Consider the following 8,121-nt stretch of genomic DNA (forward strand, 5'->3'; position numbering starts at 1 on the left):
AGCGAGTGGCGGGCCCTGCGCAGGGGCCTTTTATAGGGCCCGGCACAATCCGGGGGGCAGATGCCACTGTGACATCAGGAAGCCTCTGTGACGGTGGCCAACGCATGGCCAGACGTGGCTGTGTTGGGAGAGGTGTCGGTGGCCTGAAAGACGCCCTCACGAGGCGAGGCAGGAGGAGGAGGGTCGGGGGGCAGAGGGCCCCTCTCCTGGGGGTGGCTCTCCCTGGCCATTTTGCATGCCAGAGAGACAGGCTGCCCCTCGGGCACAGGGCCTGCCCTCCAGCCCCCTCCTCATCCTGTGCCTGGGCTCCCTGTGCCACAAGACGCTGGCAGCAGTGTTTCTGCAGGGGCAGGGCCTCCACTACCCCCCTGCCACCGACCGGGCTCCCTGCGAGTGGCAGTGGCGCAGCCCCCCATGCTGACAGCAGCTGAGAGGGGGCAAAGCACCCAGACAGCCTGCAGATGGGCAAGGGAGGCACGGCCAGGTGCTGCCAGGTCTCCCAGCAGTCAATAAAAGCTCTGCTGACACTCAAGTGCTGCGGGAGCCCTTCCTCTATTATTAAACCATTCATTAATGTGCTAGATAAAAACTCCGTTGCACTGAGAATCTGCCATGGCACCACAGAAATCAGAGAAGCGTAGCCTCATTTAGCTTGGAAAAGACTAAGATCATCAAGTCCAACCATCCACCTAACTATCAAGTCTACTACTAACCCATGTCCCTGTGCACCACATCCGCACATTTCTTAAATCCTCCAGGGATGGCAACTCCACTGCTTCCCTGGGCAACCCGTCCCAATGCCTTACCACCCTTTTCTTGAAGAAAGTCTTCCTTAGACCCATCTAAACCTCCCCCGGGGCAACTTGAGGCTGCTTCCTCACGTCCTACCATTTGTCACCTGAGAAAAGAGATTGATACCATACTTGGTTCAACCTCCTTCCAGGCCATTGTAGGGAGTGGTGAGGTCTCCCTTCAGCCTCCTTCTCTCCAGTGTACCCTGCTTGGAAATGATGCAGATATGCCATGACAGGAAAACAATCATGCCATGCAACGTAGCATTAGGCTTTTCAACTTGTGGAAGATTTCTCTTGTGCTGTTTAGAACATACACCACAGTCAATTTCCGCTTTAAAAAAATCCTTTTTTACCAAAATTGAACCTTGGCACTGCCGTCTATGAAATGAGTACTACAACATGACGGAACACAAAGATGAAAAACTCTTAGTGTAGCATTCACTGCACTGACTCCGTGTCATTTGAAGTTCCTGATACACTCGTTAAATGTGCCTGGACAGCTTGAACTGTATCTCTGGTACTCAGCAAATAGCAAATGACTGTACTGAAAACACCTGAAACTGCACCAGCTTACATACAGAGTGCAGGGAGCAATGCACTTAGGCATGAAGGAGGCTGTCACCAGCCTTTTATTTCTTCAATATAATGCAGGAAAAGCCTATATTTCCAAAGCTAGGCTTTATAGCTAATTTCTTATACTACTATTGCAGTGTTGAAGCACCTCACAGCCTTCACCTCCTCTTGGAGTGTCTCTGTAAGATAGAAGAAGACACCTTGGACACTGAGATCAAACAGAATCACAGAAGCAGAGCATTCCTGAGTCTGGACGGGACCTCTGAATATCATCTCGTCCCAATTCCCTGCTCAAAACAGGGTCAACTAGAGCAGGTTGCTCAAGGTCATGTCCACTCAAGTTTGGAATATGTCCACAGAAGGAGACTCTACAACTGCTCTGGGCAAGCTGTTCCAATGCTCACTCACCCTCCCAGTAAAAAAAAAAAAAAAAAAAAAAAAAAAAAACAAACGTATACACATTGACAAGATCCCTCTGATCCTTCTCTAAGCTGAATAATCCCAGCTCTCTCAGCCTTCATCATATGAGAGACGCTCCCGTCCCTTAATAATCTTTATTACTTTGCACTTCACTCTTGCTTCAGGAAGTCCATGTCCTTCTTGTAGTGCAGAGCAGGGGAGGAGCCAGTGCTCCAGGTGGGGCCTCACCACTGCTAAGTAGAGGGAACATCATCTCCCTTGACCTGCTGGCAACACTGTTCCTGATGTAGCCCAGGGTCCTGATGGCTTTCTTTTTTTCAAAGGCACGTTACCGGCTTGTGTTCAACTTGGTGTCCACCAGGACCCCCACGTCCTCCTCTGCCAAGCTGCTTTCCAGCCAGTGCTGCTGCATGGGCTTATTCCTCTCCAGGTACAGAACATCCTATTTTCCTTTGCTGGGCTACTACTCTAAGAAACTTCCAGGTCCCAGGAACTGGGATCTTTTCATGAGTAAACAATGCATTAGCAGAGCTTTGGGAAGTCAGCGTTGGGCTTTGCACCTTAGTGCCCACTGGCATGCAAGATGCAACAAAGCCTGTGGGAGCATTTTGTTCTGCCCAGGCTAATTGGATTTGCTTGTCACTTCAAGTTGTGCCGTAGCAGAAGACAAGACTACCCGCTATATGACAAGGAAATCCTGGAGGAAAACCAACTTGTTTCTTCATCAGCTATATTATGAAAAATTTCTTTACTGAAGACTTGTTCTGGTGGGTTTACGTGGCAAGGTTTTGGTAGCAGGGGGACTGCAGGGGTGGCTTCCGTGAGAAGAATCTAGAAGCTGCCCCCCCGTTAGATAATGGCTCCACTGCTGGCCAGAGCCAAGCCAGGAAACGATGTCGCTTGTTCCTCTGTGAGAGCGTATTTAAGAAAGGAGAAAAAAAAAATAACAAAAAAAAGCTGCTTCCCAGGGAGAAAGAGAGGAGAAGCAGCCCTGCAGCCCCCCAGGTGAGTGCAGCAGGAGGCAGGGGTTGCTCCAGGCAGGCAGCAGCAGTTCCCCTGCAGGCTGTGCAGGGAGAGGCCCCCGGTGGAGCAGGCTGTCCCCCTGCAGCCCATGGAGCAGATCTCCACGCTGCAGCCCCCCCGTGGGTGGAGGAGCCCCCGGTGGAGCAGGTGGATGTGGCCTGGAGGAGGCTGCGGCCCATGGAGAGCCCCCGCAGGGCAGGAGCAGGCCCCGGGCCGCAGCTGCAGCCCCCCCGTGGAGAGGAGCCCCCGCAGGAGCAGGGGGTCTGGGGGGAGCTGCCGCCCAGCCGTGGGGGACCCGTGCTGGAGCAGTTTGCTCCTGGGGGATGGATGGATGGAGCCCGTGGGACGGAGCCGTGTGGGAGCAGTGCTTGAGGAGCTGCTGCCTGTGGGCAGCCCGTGTGGGATCAGCTGGGGAAGGACGGCATCCCGTGGGAGGGACCCCACGGGGAGCAGGGGCAGGGAGGGACCCTGAGGGTCACTCTGCTGAGTCTGCTTTGCCCGTCATGATACTTGTTGAGCCACCGCCCTGTCCTTATCTCAGCCCTGGAGCCCTTGGCATCGTATTTTCTCCCCCTTTCCCTTTGAGGAGGGGGAGTGAGAGAGCGGCCGTGGTGGAACTCGGCTGCCCACCCGATTCAGACCAGCGCAGTTGCAAAGGACTGGGAAAGATTTCTTTCAAGAAATTAAACAAGGTGTTTAACAAAGAAATGCAGAGTTTCCTTTTGAAGGCTTCCTGGAGAATTGGGCTTCTTTCCTATTCCCAGCTCAGAGGAAGGGAATTGTTGATTTCACCTTCTTTTTTCTGACATGGAAATCAAAGGTGAACTGCTCTACAAGGACGGGCAACGTCTCAGAATCAAGCTCTTTTGCTCTGTAGTCCTTTCTCAAGGAAAAGATTGATCACACACCTTCCTTCCACAGATGTAGGGGAGCAGGGAATAATGTATGAACTACTCTAATTCAAGGCAGTTTGGGCATAGTGGTACTTCCCTAGCTGTTTCTGAGACAGACGCGTTAGCAACAGAGAGTGTTGTGCCGTCACTGGGAGGCGCCTGCGGTGATGACTTCAGAAACAGAACGGAATTGTGTCACCACAGCACTGTGGCAACAGCTGCCTCCGTGCACGTTTAGCTGGGAGGCACAGAGAAGGGTGCTGGATGCGATGAAACCACGTGAGGATTTGTGCATCTCCCCTTGAGGTGCACAGAGAGGGACCATGCCCTTCTGTAAGTGTTTTGATGCTTGGCTGAGGAAAAAAATGGGGTTTTGTTGTGAATGCTTCCTTGTAGTATTCTGTAGTTTGTGTCAAGTCCTTACAGAAGCCTCAAGGTTGGTACTTTGCTCAATGATGGAGCTGCACAGAGTGAGAACAGACCCAATGTACGGGTGAGGGCCTCTGCACGCTCTCTTCTTCCTACAGACGATCAACAAATAAGGGGAGACAGAGAAGAGTGTGCTGTGGTCCTCCCATAGACCGCAAGTACTGAAGCATAAACAAGAGGCTTAAGAGTCCCCCTGTCACGTTAAAATTCAGGACAGCAATGGACTTCCTCACACGGGCTGGCCTGTCGACTAGTGTCTCAGGCTGTGGCGTATGAAGATGCACTCCATCTGCTTTCAGGGTAGCAATGGCAGTGGGCAAGCTGCCTGACCTTAACATTTGTCATTTCATTTTTCACCTGAGTTTTGGTGGTTCTCCACGATTCAGTCTTGGTCTAGGAAAAAAAAAAAAAAAAAGTGAATTCGGATCAAAATAAAAGGATTTCCTTTCCATTAGTTACGTGTTCTTAACTTGACAGATTTGATTATCGACTTAGAAGGCAAATATCTGGCCAGACTGCAAGACTTGTGCTCGCAGCGTGGGACAGCTCTCGTAAAGGTGAGTCAGGGCAGTTTCTGGAAAACAAGACATCAGATCTCCAAAACACTTTCTTTGTGCTAATGTAGGAAGGGTGAGTAAGTGTAAAGGTAAGAGCCCAGATACCGTAAAAAGCAGAAAGTGTGAAGGAAACTTCCTTCTGGCTGATACAGCTCCATATCTAGTTGTCAAGTATGAAGAGAGCAGTGCTAAATTTCTTGGGGAGAGGTAAAAAAGAAGAGACTGGGAGATTGTAAAAGGAAAAAGTGGGATTCCCTGTTTCAGGAAATCCTAGGAACTGGAAATAGAGATTGGAAGAGTGCTTTAAGCCAAGACAGACATGTTTTAAAACTAAAACCTAGGAGTTGAATGAATCATCAAGAAATGAATCCATTTTGATTATGCAGTTGTGTCCAGTGTTATCTTGGGAAATATGGTTTCCACATAAAACGTATCTGGGGCTTGAAGTTCTCCTAAGGCCCTTCTCTGTGTATTCCCTACTGTTTGGTAAGCGCTGAGGTCACACTGCAGACAGCAGCACGTCCTCTCCCCACTACTTAGCTGTCTGTTCTCACAACACGTCTAGGAACAGAATGGCTTGGACACAACTGCGCCTAGGACCGAGTTCATTCAAGCTGGTGGACGAGGTAAAAGCTCTGGACAAGCGAAGGGGAGGGAGGGATGGGTGGACATACAATATGATCACTTTAATCTCATTTCTCTAAGAATCCTGGCGGAGAAAACGAAACAAAACAAAACAGAATCAAAAAGAACAGAACAGAACAAATGAAGCAAGCAGCTAGCTTGCTGGAGACATTGTCTGGGAAGCAGTGAAAACACTTGCAAACAAAAACACGTCAAGGGACTAACTCTTTGAGCTTAATTCTAATCCAACAGCATAACCTCAAAGTCCTGTTTCTGTTCGTCACAGGCTGGTACAGTAACATGTCACACTGGATGACTTTGCAGCATAGATGTCAGGAATGCAGCTTGCGATCCCCTCCTTCTACTCAGAGTTCACTTTGAAGGGATGAGCAAGTAATTCTTCCTGGGTTGACGGAAATCTAAAGTCTGTTTTCTAACACTCTTGCAGACGCTTCTCTGTCCATCGGCCTGTCCTGCCAACTCTGGTGTGAGCGTGAAGTTGTGGCAAGAGGGATTTCCCATTCCTATTTGACCTGATGGACACCAGCTTTCCTCGGAAATGGCTGATGTTGCTGAGGAGGCAGCAGTATCAAAGCCCTTGTTGATGAAGGTACAACAAGCTGGGGAGGCTTTGGCATTTCTGCACAACGCTGCTCCCTGACTGTCACTCCAGACTCAGATTCGGAAAGAAGCAAAGCAAGCTAGAGGAAAACTGGATGTCCTGGTAATTTTCTTTTTCTTTTATTTCTTCATTCTTCACTTGTAAGAAAATCTAAATCTTAACCCTTTGTTTGAAAACACGGCTTTATGGAAATGCTTCTGGGTGTGCTCCTTCACCTTGTGTGGAACCTGCTTCACCTCGCTTCAGCTCTAGGACACCTATGCTCCAATTTATGCTTCCCATGAGAAAGCGCTGTTCTTTCGGTATTCTTTTCTGTGATGCTTGCAGGCGAGGTTGAAAAGAGTTGTCAGTAGGATTCTTCGTTTCCTTTGCAGGATCCAAAGCTCCGTATTACCGTGGATCTTCTCCTCTGATCTGGAAAGCTTCACAGGCCAAAAGAGAATTGAGATGAAGAAGGAAATAGAGAATGCTGACCAATATTGCCAAGTAGCACCCGTAAGTTTTGGGAAAGAATCCGGTGCATTTCTGTAGTGGTAGAAAGTTCATAAAATCATCGTCGTGCACTTGAAGGCAAGCAATGCTGTAAAAATGAAGAATGCAAGGCCCTGCCTAAGGACAATCTTCAGGCTGCTTCTAGATCAACAGCTTATTTGCTTCTTCCACAACCTCATCTCCGCTTGCTTAGAAGTTGTGAAGGTCAGAAGCACACTCCGTCTTTTTCATCCCCTCTCTGTATCTTTTCCCTGACAGCAACTTCTGTCTTGGCTCTTCACATCCAGCCAGAGCAGTTGCTTTGCCTCCGCAACCTGCAGGCTGTCCTCTCGTGTGTACCTGTGCTGGACTGAGGGTAATGCTTGTAACGCACACAGATGCTGCATTCACTGTGACTTTTAGAAAAGAGAGCAAGAAGCTAACCTGCACAGCAGACTCTTAGGTTTCTCTGTCTCTCTCTCTCTCTCTCTCTCTCTCTATCTGCATATATATTTCAGTACTTATTTACTTCTTTAAAGATACCTTCAATAGAATAGATCCTTTAAGAAAGCTTACTTGTTCTTCCCCTTTGCTTGTTTTTAACGTTTGCTTTTCTAACCAATCCTTAATGTTACAACATTGGATTGATGCAGTACTCAGTCCTTAGAAGTTCTCAACGCACATCAGTGATTTCTCTATTTCTCAACCTTTCCATCTGCATTGAGATCTCTCATCTGAATTTAGGTATGAGGTGAAGAAGAACACTGCGACCAGCTGAAGCCGTATCAGACACATGCTTCTGCTAGGAAGTCATTCCGAGGGATTCCACGGTGTACTTTAGACAGGTTTGCTCTGGTCCTCTGGACTCAGCATCCCCAAGGGATATTTCAAAGCTCTCGGAAGGACCCGTCATTATCTCTGACACTGCAGCCTCCAGTAGGAAGGGGTAAATATTCCTTGCCCTTGTACAAAGGAACTACTCAGTTAGCTGTTTCTAACCCAAATCTCGTTGTTGTCTTCTATTGACAGACACCACCCGGCTAGCCAAGCTAAACCACTGAAAATGGAAGGAGTGGGACATCTTCCAAAGCCTGCTGCTGCTTCTAAGCAGAACTGCGCTGTAGGTGGGGACACAGCAAGAGGACACGTCCAGGCCAGGGTGGAACTGCAAGGCACCCGTCTGAGCCACACAACGAAGTCAGCGATTCCCAGTTGGAGACTGTTGCTCGACCAGTGACACAGCAGCTGGAGCGCTTCTGGTTGCTGCTGATGGGTTCCCGTGAATCAGCCAGGGATAGGAGCTATGAGAACGACTGAAGCGATTTGAAGTTACCCGAAAGAAAGAAGAGAGGAGAGAAGAAGACAAGAGGGGAGGGAAGGGGAGGGAATAAAAGGAAGGGAGGGCAGGGGAGGGTAGGATAGGATAGGATAGGATAGGATAGGATAGGATAGGATAGGATAGGATAGGATAGGATAGGATAGGAATATAGGGTAGGGTAGGGTAGGGTAGGATAGGATAGGATAGGATAGGATAGGATAGGATAGGGTAGGGTAGGGTAGGGTAGGGTAGGGTAGGGTAGGGTAGCGTAGCGTGTTAGAGGGGAGGGGAGCATAGGAGAGTATAGGGTAGTGTGGGGGATCGGAGTTTAGGGGAGTGTAGGGTAGGATAGGGGAGGGGAGTGTAGGAGAGTGTAGTGGAGGGGGGCATAGGGTAA

At 49.3% G+C, this 8,121-nt stretch overlaps 1 long non-coding RNA gene across 2 annotated transcripts; it reads left to right on the plus strand.

The window, feature by feature from the left end:
* Nucleotides 1-2,731: 2,731 nt before the first annotated feature.
* LOC140001726 (uncharacterized) lies at nucleotides 2,732-7,809 on the plus strand. 2 transcript variants are annotated; one of them, XR_011807230.1, is made up of 6 exons: nucleotides 2,732-4,036; nucleotides 4,610-4,689; nucleotides 5,762-6,037; nucleotides 6,310-6,430; nucleotides 7,151-7,352; nucleotides 7,436-7,809. It is a non-coding gene; the product is annotated as an uncharacterized lncRNA (long non-coding RNA). The 2 variants fall into 2 exon arrangements; XR_011807231.1 differs by lacking the exons at nucleotides 7,151-7,352; nucleotides 7,436-7,809 and adding an exon at nucleotides 6,686-6,785.
* Nucleotides 7,810-8,121: the final 312 nt, after the last annotated feature.

The sequence above is a fragment of the Anas platyrhynchos genome, chromosome 2 (assembly GCF_047663525.1).
Source record: "Anas platyrhynchos isolate ZD024472 breed Pekin duck chromosome 2, IASCAAS_PekinDuck_T2T, whole genome shotgun sequence".
Lineage (NCBI taxonomy): Eukaryota > Metazoa > Chordata > Aves > Anseriformes > Anatidae > Anas > Anas platyrhynchos.